Here is a 17385-nt window from a genome sequence, read left to right as displayed (position 1 = left end):
AACGAATGTTGGCTACATCCTGGGTAACATATGTTGAACGCAAGTCATTACCTTAGACAGAAAGGCCAGCAGCCACACAACCACAGTTTGTTGGATCAACAAGATTAGTAAATCCGACTGCAGGATCATTTATTGAATTCACCGGATGTGGACAACTATACTGGGGGATGCAAATGCCACGGAACAAAGAGTTTCTCATCCGAACTGCCCTCCCTCAACCTCAGGAGTGATGGAATCTCACAGAAGGTAGGTGTTGTATCTCCTTCCCAAAGGTAATACCTTATCATCTTGGATAAAGCTAGAAATGGGACTTGCGTCTCCTTGCCAGAGGAGAATTACTAAGGCGCTGTCATCTCTATTGCCATCTAATGTGCGAAGCAGCCAGTCACACAGAGTTGCGAACCTCTATTGACAATGGTCCCCAAAAGCCCCCCACCCACATACAGTGGGGCCAAAATGAATGAATGAGGCCATCCTGACATGCTCAGGGAGAGATGGTGTCAAGTTTATCAACACATCAGATGGATCAATTACAAGGTGGTCAAGACAGCCGTCCGCAGATTTTATTAAAAGTCAGGGAACAGCAACACTGAAAGTCAAAAACACCTGTGAGATTTATTTATAAATAAAACATTTTCTCCAATTTTGCATTTCTAATTGTAGGAATTAATTCGATAGGAGCCAGAATACCCTCATGCCATCCCCATAGTTGTGCTGGTGTCTGTTTATTAGAAGCATTAGAGGCAGGATGGAAGCACGACGTGAGGCGATCCCTGCTCCGCACATTTTCAAATTGGCTGTAGGGATCAGCATTAGTTTGTCTATTACGTGTTGCCAACGAGGAAAAGGGGCGCTTTGGCAATCTGGCTAAGGTTTTCATTGATCATACCGCTGCCTGCAGAGGGCTCCACAGGAGCATCACAGGCCAGGGAATGGAAGCTGTCTCCCATCCATGCATACAGGAGCATCCTGAAGCTTCAATGGTGAGGGACTGTCCTACCATAACCTGTGGATGACATCATAGCAACAACAATGGAAAAGGCATTTAACATCTGTATACTGTTGCATATAAAGCACAGCGGTGGTCAGCGGATTGTTATCAGAGGCCATTTTCAAAGCAACACCAAAGCAGTTGGTTCTGCATGACCAACTCTACATTATAGTAAACACTCGACCAGGTCAGATGACATTTCATAACCCTTCAAAAATACTTTATTTGGTATTCTTTCATAGAAACCATAAAAGTAACATTTTAAAATACAACACATTCGATGTCTTAAAAGCAATAAATTGATAACAGTGATTCACAATGATAAAAACGATTTAAAATGGCATTAATGCAAGAAGGGGGGGGTCAAATTGACCATTAGAAAAGACCTTTGAGGCACAGTAATTTTTAAAATCCAGACATTTTCTGTAGTTCATTGCACATTTCAGGAAGCCGGCCACAAACAGGATACAGTCAGGTTTAAGCAATTGCAAATAAAACAGAGCGGGACATACTTGTGCAAAATTTAGCTTTTTTTAAAAGAGATTTCAAATAAATAGTCCTGGGCATTTCATAGTATATACAAAAAAACATGAAGTGAAGTAGGTCCTGTGGAGACTTAGAGTCGCAGCCACAGGAAGCCAAAACACTCCCTTTGTGACTGCCCCTTGGAACTGCTAATAAATGAAGAAGGATGAATCTGAGCCTAGTTGGTAGAAATCGCTCATAAGCAGGCAGCGGCCACAATAGATACGGCTCAATATCTAGAGTGGTTTTAAGTATCAAATGTGTCCTCACACTAGGTTTCAATAGTTCTTTCTCTTCTCTTTCCATTTTCCTAATTTGTGTGAAGGAACGCTTTACAAGCGCGACATCCAGACTATTGATACCTTCAGGATTAAAAAAACAAGTCCAAGCGTCCCAACTCATAAAAACGGGTTTTTAGGTGTTTGAACCAGGGGATATTTATCATATGATCAAGACTCAGGGTCTCTCCGAGTATAGTGTGAGTGAGGTTTATGTGTTTCTTGAGCCAGCATTGCAACCAGAATGTAAGCGGACGTAAAGCCAGAGTGTCACATAAATAGGGCATGCCGGTTTCCTCATGGACGGACATAACCCAATAGTAGTAAAAAAAACAAGGACAGACAACATTTGCTTACTCAGATTGCATTCTATCTAATGGAACTTCAAACCAACGACTCAAACGTTCTTAATTGCCTAAAATTGTACATACATTTGTTTTCAAAAAGTGGCATCACTGGTCTCTTCTGCAGATTATAGTCTTTCAGAAGGAAGGTCACCTAGTGTGCTCAGTCCCATTAATTTACAGTATTCTGCATTTCAGTGCGGAACTCCAAGAACCAGTACTTTCAATCTTGCATGACCACAGAATTCAACCCCACATTTTCCCAAGAACCTAAAGGCATCTTCAGAATTTGGGGAGTAGTGGGGCAGGAGTACCATCCAGCACTGCCACTGAAACACACCAAACCAAAAGAAGCTAATCCACAGTGCGCCCAACCACGCCTTTAATGTTTTTCAAAACTCTGAGAGTTCAGGTAACTGTCTCAAGTTCAGTAGCAGAGAAATCTACAGTATGCCAGCGCCAACAGAAAAGATACAGCAGCCTTGAGTTTTGGGGCAGACCAGGGGCGGCTCTAGGCTCATGGCGGCTCTGGGCAGGAAGCGTAGGTAGGGGGCTCCGGAACAGGGGGTCCGGGCGGGGCGGAGCACAGAGGCCAGTGAAGAGTATGTGTGTGTGTGTGGGGGGGGGGGGGTCAGGGTGTTTGGAAGTGGAACAGAGCCGGAGGCCGCCAAATCCCTGCCAAGGGGCCGCCAAGCAAATATGTATCCATCCTCAGAGGATTATTATATTAAGGATATATATTGGTGTGGTGGCCCCTGGTGTTTGGTGGCCCTGTGCAGGTGCACAGCTTGCACATGCCTAAGGCCGCCCCTGGGCAGACTCTAGGAATGGTCAACTCTTTTGTGTTGTGGGACCGGTTATGCTGAATGCAGCAGAACGTATTTGTTATGGAGGCAAGCCAACGATCAAGGCTCTTGGTCAGAGCTGTGAATGAAACTTTATGATTAAGTCAGAAGGCCGGATAGGTTTGTTATGGGCAGCAGATGTTAAAGTTAATTGACATTTAAGGGTGGACTATTTCCACTCTTTATTAAAGCCGGCAGAGAGGTATTTTGCTGTATGAAATCTCAGATTACCGAAGTAGGCAATGGTTTTGAGATTGGTTAGAAGCTTTGTACTGTGGTAAGCCTTGCTAGACCATCTCAAGAGAGAGGTTATTTTGATCTGCTTACTGTCTTTTTGTATACCTTGTTAGTTTAGAACTATGCCTGATGATTGCTGTATGGAATAGCTTACGGTAAATACAGCAGGCCTAAAATGGTTTGGTGGCAAGCCAATGACAAAGACTATATGTCTGATTGGCTCAATAGGAAAAGTTAAGTCGAATACCACAGTTCAATTTTTTATATTCTTAAATGTTATGGTAAAGGAAATAGACCTGGCTCATTCACTGGTAAAAAGTATCAGAGCCAATTCGCCTTAAAAAATGGATCGATTATTTATTGCACTCTGTTACAGGCTGTAGACATGTATTTTGTTACATGAAATCTCACTTACTACGGCAGTAGGATAGGGTTTAGTTAGTTAGTCTTTGTTTAAACACAATGTGAACAAAGGTACCACACACCGACAAACAGACACGTAACACAAAGCGTAAACCCAGATGTATAGTTGGGTGACAAAAGAGGAGGCAAGGGACTCTGTCCCAAATGAAGAGGCTTACCATGAATGAGGAAAACTGCAAATAACAATGAATGGCAGAGCAGAACGCTCACTGGCGTTTAAGTACCCTGGGGGAACGGTGGAGGATCAAACATATGTAGGCACATAAAACAGAAGATGCCAGGGGGGCCGGTCCAGAGGAGCCGGTACTAGGTGGAAAGAGAACTCACAGTAAGATGCACTTGCCTCCCCCTCTGCTCCCAACTGTACATCTGGGCTTATGCTGTCGATTATGTGTCTTTTGGTGTGTGGTACTTTTGTTAAAATCATGTTTAAACTAGAACGTTCCCCGCATGCACCCTTAGGGTGGAGACAACCTCAGCATGCACCTGTCCATATTGTACTGCATGCTACTGTATGTTTATTTTGTAAATTTACTTTGCTTTATTTCCTTCTCTAGGTCGTTTTTATCTTGAAGGTATACCACATACTGGTGTGATTGATGATGGGTATGGTCTAATTCAGACACTTTTGACCGACCCACACACAAGCACATTAGCACATCGGTCCTGATGAATTGCCATGATCTCTTGTGACAGTAAATAGGCAAGAAACATGTTGACCTTCTTTTGAACATCAACTTGTGCTTGATTGGATCAATGTATCCACTTCTGGCCAGCTTTTGTTTTTACCCATAACAAGGAGACCCAGTTATTAAAATTGCTCTGGGTATTTCTTAGTTATTTTTACCTCACCTTTACACCAGTCTACTCACATGATCACATCTACCCCACAGCTCACTCTTCACATCAGCTAAAAACAAAAGAACTCTGGAAAGAGCCTCCCACGGGGGCCATTGGGCATTACAGTGCCAGCCGAACGAGGAGCTGCCCAATAATAAAGAATGCCACCCCAGTGAGGGTCCTTGCTCCTGAGGGATAAGATCCCCTGATCTGTCTCTATAGGTAGCCCCTGGTCTCTTCTTCTCTTTCATCCATCAGGAACTGCATACCATTTGTTATACATACACATGGCAATAGAGACAATGTCTTAAGCACTCCTCTTCCATGCAAGATAGTATACAGAATGAGACAGTGGGGGTCAGACAACTACAGCCACTGGCTCTATGACAGCATTTTTCAGACCACATCTGCACATCCTGTATAAAACAAGCATGGATCCAAGTAACCCCTAGGCCTTGTGTAAACTAATATACACAAAATGAGCAGTGGCCCACAAGGGATGAATTAAATGTACTATGTACTCTACAATCGTTTCTCAATTACTATTGGAATCCAAATGAAACTTCACCTGTGACTTCAAAAGGTAATATCAAAAACTACTCAAGATAGCAGCAGATCGGTTTCTTGTTTGGGTCATTGTGGCTCAGCTTAAAACAGAACGTCCCGGTATCCCCATGCCTTTCAAGCACCCACAGGTGAATAAATAGCCACTCTTTAAAGTACCTAACTGTGATGGTCTCGCTCGATCGAAAAGAGTGACCTAGTGACTGCATGCCTCGCTTCATAGTGCCGCAAAATTTAGTAGGACCGCAACACCCATTGGGCTCACTAGGCTTCAGTCCCCCCCCCCCCCCCCCTTCGTGTGTCAGCCCGGGCTGAGACAGCTTCGCGGGCTGGCGGCTGTCTAATTGCAGCCGCACCGAGTACTTCACAGTTCTTTAAAAGACCATTTACTTGTTAATGAGGCTTTTGCTGTGTTTTTACTCCTTAGAGCCACTCTGCCTATGTCTGGAAGAATTAGCCGCCCCTGAAATCTTTTTCAGACCTTCTCCCCCCCCCCCCCGAAATTTGGCTCTAGTTGCCCGCCTGAGTGGGACCAAACAGTTTATTAAAAAAAAAAGCCTGGTTCTCATTGGAAAGAAAGGTCTAACGAATGGGAGCGAGTGATTACATATCACTAAAACCAGATCAATTGTTTTAGCGGTGATTTGTTTTCCGCTAATTATAGAAAGAAGCACGCTCAGGTGAGGGCAGCAGTAGTGAGAATATACAGGTAGGGACATAAGACAGTTGTGAGGCCACCTTGGTTTTAGTGATATGCAATCACTCATGCACCTTCGATAGACCATTCTTTCCAATGGGAACCAGCCTTTTCTTTTTCCAAAGTATTTTATTAAAATATTTTTTTTTTAGCATATACATTTAGCATTGCTTACACTTAGCTAGGTGTCATCACACTCTAGGTTTACATGAGACTCTACAGGTAAGTTGTCTACATGGTCGGCTGACCCCTTTTAGCCTGTCCTACTATGATAGAGAGTTGGGGAGATGAAAGAAAGAGCAGAAAAAGAAAGAAGTGTAAAGAAAGCTGGGTCCCACTAACAACTTTTTGCGCCACAATGCAGTGGACGCATGTGGTCACTGGGTCGCTCTTTCTGATCAAGCGAGACCATCACATTAGGCACTTCAAAGAGTGACTATTATTTACACGGTGGATGCATGAAAGGAATGTGGTCACCATGACATTTCCTTTTAGGCTGAGGCACGACGAATAGGACCACAAGGATATTAATGTTTGGAGCACATAAGAGAACAGCTGGTACCTTCTATTTTTTTTTCATTAAAAACATCTATTGTGTTTTTGCCAGCAAAAAGAGCCAAGCAGGCCATGCACATGCTTAGTTAGGGCTCTGAAGGATGAGACCCCAAACCCATATAAGACACAAACATATGCACAGAAAACCCTGGGGATTTGTCCCATTATGAAGCAGGCCTACTACAGAGGTATCACCCATCTCTCGTGGTGTAGGGTATGCCACTCCATGGACTATATTACTACTTGTTAAGGATATACAAGTGAGAGGCAGCACAATATAATTGAACATCTGCAGTGGCGATACAGCTGCAGATAGTAGATTGAAAGCAGGTTCGAAGGGCAATGCGGGACGCACCTCCGTCCCACAAGAACTGACCAGGGTGTGCATTGGTCTGTCGGAACCATGCAGGAGGGACAGTATAAGGGTAGTCCTGGAGTGGGTATAGGAGGCGGGGGAGTCAGACCATCTTAAAAATGGCAGATCTAGCAAATACAAATAGAGACAAAGGGGACCAAGACAACCTCCTCCTTAATGTACAAAAACAATGGGGCCATGTTGGACTCCCAGGAGACGGAAGGAACGGGCGAAAGGAACACCCCAAGATAATTAAACCCTCCAACCAACAAAGCCAGCATGGACGCTCAACCAGTGTCACCTGGCGATCCACCCAGTGGAAACAACACCGACTTGCCAATGTTCATGTAGAATCCAGAGGTCTCACCAAAGACATGCATGATTTGCAGAATACGAAGTCCCGGAGCCACGGGGTCGGTCATGAAGAACAAGATATGCTAGGCCACCCCCACTACCTTCTATTTTAAAGCACACAATGGCATGATAATTTAATGAAAAATGGAAAAAGAAAAATAGTTTTGATTTTGAGCCCCCGCATACATCCTCATAATTTAGAATTATCACATATATTATCACATATAAGGTTAGTGACTCCTATAATGACAGAAGATATTTATTTTATGTCTTTTTTGAAGGTCACACTCACCCTGTATAGTGCGGAGGAGACCAGAAACTTTACAGGCTGAAACGCGTCAACATTTTCTTAAAAGGAGTCTAGAAGAAATTAAAAGAAATAATCTCAAAATACATCAAACCAAGTGTAATAACAGATAGGTTTGGGACATCAGATTGGGCGGTAATTGTATAGCTTTGTGCACTATGTTTGAAACAGACTCAGCGTTTAAACACAAATAGATGTGGACCATTAGTGCTATTAAAAAATATACGAGGAAAGGGCTAAACATTTTCTGTATATTTGTATGTGAAAACTCATGTCATAGTTGAATATTTGAGGAATGTGTTAGATAGAGAAACATTTTACAGTAAGAAAACTAAAACACAAAGTAAAACCAGATCTGCTGCTATCTTGAGTAGTTTTTGATATAACCTTTTCAAGTCACAGGTGAAGTTTTTTTCGGATTCCAATAGTAATTGAGAAACTATTTTTGAGTACATAGTACATTTAATTCATCCCTTGTGGGCCATTGTTTTTTGTGCACATCCAGCTGGAAATGTGTGCTTCAGTCAGAGGGATGGTGGCCAGTCCTTTCGTTTTTCATTTTCTTCTTTCATGTTTGCCTCTTTTCATTTCTTTCCTTATTCTCTTTGTTTTCTTTTCTTTTTTAGAGCATACTGCAGCTCCCCAGAAAGTGCTAACAGGCCACTTGCTTTGAGCTAATTTCATCATAAGTGTGACGCACCCCACAAGGTTGTTGACTCTAAACCAGGCACTATAATGGAAAGGAATTGTCAACAGTTTTTCACAGTTTTACCATTCCAAAATGGCCCACAAGTTGGTTCTAAATGTACCGTCCATGCTGAAACTTAAAAAAAAAAAACTATTTTATTACCTTTGCAAAGTGGCCACCCACTGTTGTGTTCACATGTGTTAATTATTACAAGCATATACCTATAATGATTAGGTGGCAGTATGTTTTCTTTTTTCTACTGTTATTCGTTTTGTTTATCCTGCATTTTTTTTTTAGTTTGATTGTGGCCGTGTAAGTGAGCGAATACAAGAATGAGTCCGCGGGTGGATGGATTGGTGCATGAGTGCTCAGATCAGTAGGAGTGCATGAGTGATGGCTCATTGCATGCCCAACCCGAACAATGACTGAAATGGAACTTTCCTTTAAAAGCTGTACATATTGGCACAGTCAATGATTATTTTATATGTCACCATTTTTTATAAAAGACGTGGGGAATCCAAAGTGATACGGTAGGTCCTGTGAGCAGGAATTATCTCACAGGCACGGCATTGTATAAGTGGATAACCAATTTTAGCAGTAAACAGAAACAATGCTCAAAATATCACTGTCTTTAAAATGAAAAACCCCAACTCATACTTAGCTTGTTCCTTCAATGTGCCCATATCACTAGCGTTTAATCGACCATGAAAAATTGAGCGAGGGTAGCAAGCAAGCCAAGCCTTTGCAAAAGGTTTATGTGCAAGCTAGTTTTAGTATTGTGGTTTTACAGCACTTTCCTCTGAGGAAGACTCTAGCCACATCCCATCATCTTAATTAGGCACCATAGAAATAATTTCTTCTATTTGAAGGCGCGGAAAGATGTACCAAAATTATTTTTACGGCTTAGGAGTCTTCATGCATTCCTTAGCCAGGTTTAAAGGGCGGTAGAATCCTGCACCCTCAGCCAATCAGTCCTAGTTCAGCAATGGAAAGGTAGTGATGCAGGATGTTGCTCTTCATCTTATGAAGACCATCGGTCTGCCTGGCAAGCTGCTGTTGGCTCCTGCGATTGGAGACGACCGGTCTTAAATTCGTAAATGTACTACAATGCCAGAGACATTCCGATCCTCCTCGTACTTGATTATTTCAGGTCCAGAATGACTTTCCGGAGGCAGCAATGAAGGAGGAATGCTGCAATTTGCAGACCTCTGTCCAGGGACCTGTGGAAATCTTTTGAAGCTTTATTAACGAGGTATTGTTCCTCATTCCACCAAGTGTGTTTAGATAATAGAGATACTGTCTGTTTTCCCCAATGTTACTGAAGAACAAAATTACTGGAGGACTAGATGGACCATCTTCAGCATGTTTATGCAATAGAGCTTCTTCTCTAACACCCACAGTCCTTTAATCTTCAGAAGCGTCCATACTTCCCTTCAGTGTATCCATTTTTAGGAGTGTCTGAAGGGGAAATTGTCCTTCGAAGCTTGTTTTCTTCAATAGGTATCTCTGGTAAAACTATGTACCTCATTACAAGTTACTCAATATCTCAGATGTGGCAGGCAACAGCAGTTTACATGTAACATGGTAGCCCACAAGCCCTAATAGCTCAACCATGGATTCCAGCTTCTCAAAGCGATAGAAATTGCCATTTGAAAATTCCAGCAGGAATGTGGCACAACCATGGACATTGGATGTGCTCAATCCGATTCCTATGGTTATTCCCCATTCTCAAGTGGACCCATAGGGTCCAACTCGTAACTAGTAATTGTTCAACCTCTTAAATGACACTGCTCAAGCTGGTAACATTATTGACACATTTTATTAGATTGTATGTGGTTTTTAGATTTACGAAAGGAGATTTTATGTCCGATTTTTTAAAATGATAATATTACAAATAGGATGCAAGCTGCTAAATTGTTGATGGAAATGGAGAACCTAGATATAGCCTGTGCCTTGGGGAAATATATGAGAAAAGTTAAGGTATTCCTCAGCTGCACAGAGTAAGATCTAATAATATAAGTCCTTGACATCAAATAAATGTGAAACAATTAGTGATTAAAATAGTGCTGTATGATTAAGAAGATGTTGTATAGATATGAATTAAGTGTTTCATTTAAATTAATTGTGATAACATTCTGATTTTAAAAATGATAGTTAAAGTATACGTATATTAAGATGTAATATGTTTATCGATACCGCCGTGCTACGTATTTACTGTTGCTTTTATTTTCCCTGTTTTAGTAAGATAAGAGGTATATTGTACTTTTATGGTTGTAACAAACCAAATAAAGTTTGTTTTTGACTGACTGGTAACATTATTGACAGGAGCCTGAATTAAGAGAACCACTAACGGGCTAGGCACAAAGTGGTCGAGGAAGGATATAATCAAGCTACGAGTCAGCTATAATTTTTAATCCCAACTCCTCGGCCGATGGCACCACTCTTCTATTGAAACTTTGTGGCTCGGTCTCTTATGGTGCAACTATGAAAATGCAGGCTCTCCTCCAGCACAGAAGAGGCCCAATCTGCCCAAATGAAGGTTAATGGATAGACTGAAGGAATATACATTATTAGAGTATAGAAGAAAGCCCCTGCTCTGATCGATATACTATTGTATTGCATTAAGAACAGACCCTACCGAATAACAGCTTTGTGATTTACCTGGAACCCCAGAAAGTGGAGAAGTTCAGAGCTCAAGTAATTGGCTTCTGAAATGGACATTTTACCAAAACGTTTCATCAGACTGCCATACAAACATGGAGAAACCAACATCATTTTCTTTTTTGACTGAGAGGAACCGCTGGTACCATCCTGTATTTAGAAACAAGCTGAAAACAGACTTGAGGCAGAATTTCTCCACCACAAATTCCATGAACTTCCAGTGTTTTTAAGAAATGGCGGTGTGTATCTAGCACTTTTACCAACCACCTCGGAATGCATAATTCGTCGGGATGTTACTGATGTACTAAATATTTTCAAACTATATGAATTTGTTTGCTTGTCTTGGACTAGCCTGGATTCATCTTCCAGAACCTTGCTTTTGCTTGAGACACATAAGAAGCAAAAACAAAAACCCTTCGGTGCGTGCCAATTTTCTGTTGCCTTTTTGACTGAAGAGGGTAGACTGCAGAACCAACGCTTTTTATCATTAAAAACACACACTTATTTGCAGTTGCGCTGTAAGGAACATGTGAAGTACCCAATTGCCTTTGGTGACTTTTTGCTACTTAATGTTTCTTGCAGCAGCAGCCTGTCTTAAATGGCAGAGGGGCCTGCCCCCACCTCTTTTGGTAGACAGGAAGAGACCTTTCAGGCTGAGCAAAGGTCAGCCTGACAATCATCTTCTTCTTCAGGTCAGACATATAGACACTATACATACACTAAATATACAGGTGCCTGGCTGCACAGTCCTGTGGGAGTGACCTCCTCAGACCAGCAAAGCGCTTGGAGCACCTACCCCTTGACGACAAGGTGGAGCTTCACCGATAGCCTTGGACCTGGGTGCTTCAGTTTTAAGTCCTGAAGTCTCCAAGGCCAAGTGCCCATCAGTGACACCTACTCACAGAGTGGGGTTGGGTTAGTAGTCTCACTGACTCCATCCCACTCTGTGATGAGTTAGGGACTGCCGCCTCCTCTCACTGGCTGACCTAAAGTCAGCCAATGAGAAGAGGCAGCAATCCCAATCCTCCAGGAACCTCGGAGCCTTGTTTCTCGTCATCATTTGTAACTGGTACTTGCTTGAGGTTTGATGTATGTGTGAATATATGTGTATTTGTGAGTGTGAGCTGTGAATGGGTGTGTGCTTGAGAATGGTGGGTGTGAATGTGTATGTAGATTGGTAGGTGCATGTGTGTGCATGTGTGTGCATGCGCATGCATGTGTGGATCCTCCTCCTTGAATTACTGGCCACTGCTAGGTTCTTGATGTCAACACCCTTATCCCATCCCCTAAAGAGGAGGTTGAAGAGGGGGCAAGAAGCAGCAGCAAGGTTATTAAATTGCTGGTGGTGTCCAAGCCTCACCAGTGCAGTCCAATAATTATTTATGGGCACGACGCACGGATTTACAAGCATTATCAAACATACAGAAATTCACAGGTGCTATCATAAATGTATATATTTTGTCTTTGATGGTGTCAAGTGCCTTTTAGGAAAGCAGTGGGAGTTTTGCTTGTGGCAGGCTAATCTTGAGCTAGTCTATTAGCCTTTGTAGGCACATTCTTCACAGTAAGTGTTCTATGTGCTCTCAAGATTGGCCAGTGTACAAGGTCATCCATCCCTTCTTATCTTAGTGCAAAGATCACATTTTTGACAAACATGGTATGGCTCATCTTTAGAGTTCCGACTGCACCGTTCTCATTTCTAGACTGGATTGAAACTCCATACTTGCTTCTTAGCGGACCGTGTTTGGGGCTCTTCGCGCTCTAAATCTTTAGATATTCTGCTATTGCATATTTACAATTTGGCATTATATTTCACTTTGTGTCTGCACTGGTTTCTCAGTGGCTTGTATATAGGCTATTTTGCTAAAAGGCTCAGGTAGTTTCTATATTGTTTCTAAGGGAAGTTTGTGTCCCTGTGTTTAGTGATTTTTAAAATTACATTCGATAGGTAATGGAAATTTCACCCAGCACTAAACTCTCAGATCATTGGTTACCTCCTAGTGCCAAAGCTTTATGTAACCAACGACGAGATATAACTGATTATCTGAGAGCCAAAAGTCCTTGGACTGTAAATATTTCATAAAAAATACTTTATTATAACAGATGAATGTTCAACTAAAACAAAATGTATTTTCGTTGTCACAGATGAATGCCCAATTTTATACGATTCTTCATATAAAATCATTCATGACAACCACGATTCTTTATACAGAATAACTGATAACAGCCAATATGTGTTGCACAAATAAGTGCTTCGTCAGGGCTATTCAGAAAAATATAACAAGGACAGAAAAAAACAGACCAAACAAGAAAGCTTCCCAAACACATACACTTAATATCAAAGGGAAAGGTGGTAGAGCAAATAGTAGAAATAATTTTACAGATCTGAACCCAAAAGGATGTAATTGGTGGACAATGCAAAAACATATGTAGATATGTGCCTGGGTGAGTATTGCAAGACCAACACATATTTGAAAAAGTCGGATTGTACTTTTGCAGAGAAAGTGGGGTAGTATATAATCTGTTATAAAAATAATAAAGGATTTGTGTAATACTGGCATTACATGAGGTATGATGTCTCTTTTTCCAAATTAAAACCTAGACCTTTAAAGAGAATGAATGCTGAAAATCAGATTCCCACAGTAACCCAATTTTAGATTTGGGACGGGAAGGTGTAATATAATGCAAATATTTATATATATGTGATGCTTTGAGTGATGACGAAGATGTAATTGAGTCAGGAGGTGACAAACAATTGAAAGGCTGCGATTGACGAAGCATGGAAATAGTTTGTAAGAGAGCATCTTTAAAGGATTTGTATCGAACAGCATAAGTGGAGGAAAGATTACATTTAAATTGAACTTCCGGAAAGGAAAGAGGAGTCATAACACACATTGTTTAACTTTAATTATACTTTTAATTACCCATTGTTTCCAAAAAATAGTACGGTTTGAGATTTTGATAAGTTCATTATGCCAAATAGAAGATTCAAAAAAATCTTATCCCGGAGATGCAGAACTTTTAAGAACATGGGAAGATATCCTGCTAGAATGCTTATTAGTTGGAGCAGAAAATGCCAGAGGAGGGTTTGGAAAATATATTAAAGAATGAAGGAGGAAGGGCGACCTAAGCAAGTCTTCCAATTTATGCCAAATATTGTTAGGTGAAGAATCTACATCTCTGATGCAAAGTAGAACTTGCTTTAGAAAAAAGGCAGTATGATATTGCTGAAAATTTGGAAAGCTCACAGCACCAAACTCTTTAGGTTTACACAGAGATGCTAAGGAAATATGAGATTTTTCCCATTTCATAAAAACCCAGAAATCAATTTATTTAGCAATTTGAAACATTTTTTGGGAAGTTTAATAGGTAACAGAGACAAATAAAAATTGATGATACGCAGAAACATCATTTTTATCATGGCTAACCTGCCCTACAAAGACAGATATAAAGGTGACCATTTCTCTGTCATTTGACAAATCATTATTTTGATCATCATCTAAATTAATCTGAATAGTCTTTGCCAAGGAAATAGAATATTTAATTCACAAACATTTGTGGAGACCATTTAAGTCCAGTGCCACTAAACATATCTTTCAAACAATATTTATCAAAGGGAAGTACCGCGGATTTGGAAAAATTATATTTTTATCCAGATAATTTCGAATAGGATAAGAGACTAGCAAAGACTGGTACGGAGGATTCTGGATCAGAAATATAAAGGACCACATCAGCATACGCGGTAAAGTTAATCTCTGTGTGCTTACATTGGAAGCCATGAAAGACAGGGGAAGTCCGTAATGTATGTAAAAAAGGTTCTAAGATAAAAACAAAGAGCAAAGGAAACAAAGGACATCCCTGTCGAATACCCCGTAAAAGAGAAAAATATGAAGATTGGATACCATTTAGAAAAACGGAAGTCATCGGAGAAGAGTATAATATGGCAATGTATTCAAAGAAAGGTGAACTATACCATGCCCTTTGAGAGCCTGCATCATAACTTTCCAATTGACAGTAACCATCGCCCCTCCGCGTCCCTTTCCTTCCTCTCAATTACCAAAAGAAGAGATTTATGTACCAAAATAATAACCCCATTTTTGTGTTCAAGGGCTAGAGAGCAAAATACCTGACTGACCAAAGTTTATATGCAACTAATTTAAATCTTTGTCAAGTAAATGCTTTTCCTGTAATAAAGCAATATTACAATTAAGACGGGATAGATGAGTGATCACTTTTTGCTTCTTAATAGGATTCCGTAAGCCCTTGACATTCAAGTAAATAACCATTAGATAACCATCAGATTATTTACCATTGTACTGTGTTAGCATACCCATTGAGTTACAATAAATATTTAAAAGGACCCAAACAATGACCATATAAGCATGAATATCTCAAACAGTATTTTAACATTTATATTCAATGACTATCCAGGTTTCAAAATGAGAATAGAGAAAGAGAAAAACAAAGAAAATAGGAGAAAGGAACAAAAAAGGAAAAAAGGAGAAAAATGACAAGAAAAAGAGAAACAATGAGTCTGATAGAGACAGCGGAGATGACAAAAAACCAAAGAGCTTCAATCATTAAGAAAATAGATCACATCGAATGTGAAGAAAATATAATGGAGGGACAGAGAAGAGCATAGATTGCAGGCAGCAACAAGCACCACATAAGTCTATAGTGGGTAGCAGTAGCCACAGAGACAATTATAAACATGGAAAAAAAAATAACAAAACGGAGAGAGACAACAAATATTATCCTTAATAAAAAACAATATAGCAATGCAAATATATAAATAAGTAAGACTGCAAAATACAACAAGCATTTACAATGCAATGGTCTCGGCAATATTATAGGTAGAGCTAATGGTATTGCTCATTATTTTTTTATCTTTTTTGTATCCCTAAATAAATGGCATTAGCTTTTTTTTTGCATATGTGATACCTTTTTGCATTAGCATAGAGCGAGTGAGGTAGTGCGATAGAGACAGAGAGAGAGGTATAGAAAGAGAGAGTGAGGTAGTGAGAGAGTGAGGTAGATAGAGAGTGAGGTAGTGATCTAGAGAGTGAGGTAGTGAAAGAGTGAGGTAGTGAGGGAGAGGGATGTTGTGAGGTAGTGAGAGAGGTAGTGAAACGGTGAAAGTGAGATAGAAAGAGTGAGGTAGTGAGATAGAGAGAGAGAGTGAAGTTGTGAGCTAGAGAGTGAGGTAGTGAGAGAGTGAGGTAGTGATGTTTTAAGAGAGAAGTTGTGAGATAGTGAGATAGAGTGGAGTAGTGAGGTAGAGAGAGTTATGTAGTGAGAGAGAGTGAGTTGGAAGGTTTCTGGTTTGTGTCTACAACACACCTTCTCAGCCAACAACTGCCGCCCCTCCCCCATTCTTTCCCTGCCACTTCCCGTTCAACATGAATACTAGAGACGGATGGCAGACACCTGATGGACAGAAACACAGACACAAAGTACAAATGGACGATAAGTTCCTGTACGAGTTCCTCTAAAAATAACACGCATTGTAGGTATACGTTCGCCTTCTACTACTCACTTATCTACCTTCATCTGTACCAAACACGTCTCTGGGCTTTAAGTGTCCATTTTATAAAAAGGAAAGCAGAAACCAGAAACATTGCTGTGAGTTACACTGTTCACAATAAGAAATAAACACGCGAAGATAAAACAGGCGAAATTTAACCTTCTGTGGCTCATGGTTACATTGTAAACATTATCATGAACTGCGACCCGAACTTCAGTCCTAACCACAATACTAATCCAAACACCATCCATTACTCAGACCCTAAAACCGTACTAATTCTAACCCGAAATAATTTTTTTTTTTTGGTCATGTTCAATATTCAATAACATGTAAAAACAAACATATAAAATGTTATTTTTAGAAACCCTTCTGAAAAATTAAATTAGCAGAATACCCTGAGTGTGACTCAATCAACAATTCGATCACCACTTGTTTTAACGTAACATTTGTACTTCGAACGTTATGCCTGTGTGGACCTAAACACATGCAGTAGATATTAACCGCAGCGATTCAACCCAACCTTCATATCACAGAAGACATTTTTGAGAATAAAGACATTATTCTGACTAACCGAGAACTTCTCTGAATGTTCGAGTGCAATGCATTTATATTTTGCTCTACCTGAAAAATGGATGCACATACGAACGCACTACCTGCAGAGATGCTACAAGCAACATGTTTTTATTAGAGGGAGCAGGGGTAAGTACATCTCATACAAAACTGAGTTTTTCCGATCCATATACACTTCTCAGACCCCAAGAATGTACACAAAAGACTGAAGTTTCTCCTACTATGCCACACATTTGGGGGGTGCCGGTCACCACATATCACAGCACGCACTGAGTATTTAGTTTACAGGGGGGGGCGGCACTACATGTAAGGATACCTCCACAACATCTCATATCGCCAGCATTTTTCTATGCCAGAGGACTTAGCTCACATTTTACTAAGATATAAATACCACTCCACTCCCATAGCATTCTTTGGATGTGCGGACTACGATCCATCAATGCTAAAGCGCATCAGTCTCTTCTCTTTCTGACAGAACAGAAGGATCCCTGGTAACGACAACAACTATAGTTAATGACGGCGATGGGTATTTCTGCTGCTGTGCAAACCCTACACAAGCAGTGACAGAGTGGATGGAGTCGGTGCTGTCAACCCCGTTTCACCATGAGGGGGTGGGTTGAAGGGGGG

The sequence above is a fragment of the Lissotriton vulgaris genome, chromosome 11 (assembly GCF_964263255.1).
Source record: "Lissotriton vulgaris chromosome 11, aLisVul1.2, whole genome shotgun sequence".
NCBI classification, from domain to species: Eukaryota; Metazoa; Chordata; class Amphibia; order Caudata; family Salamandridae; genus Lissotriton; species Lissotriton vulgaris.
Note: the sequence above shows the minus strand (reverse complement) of the source record.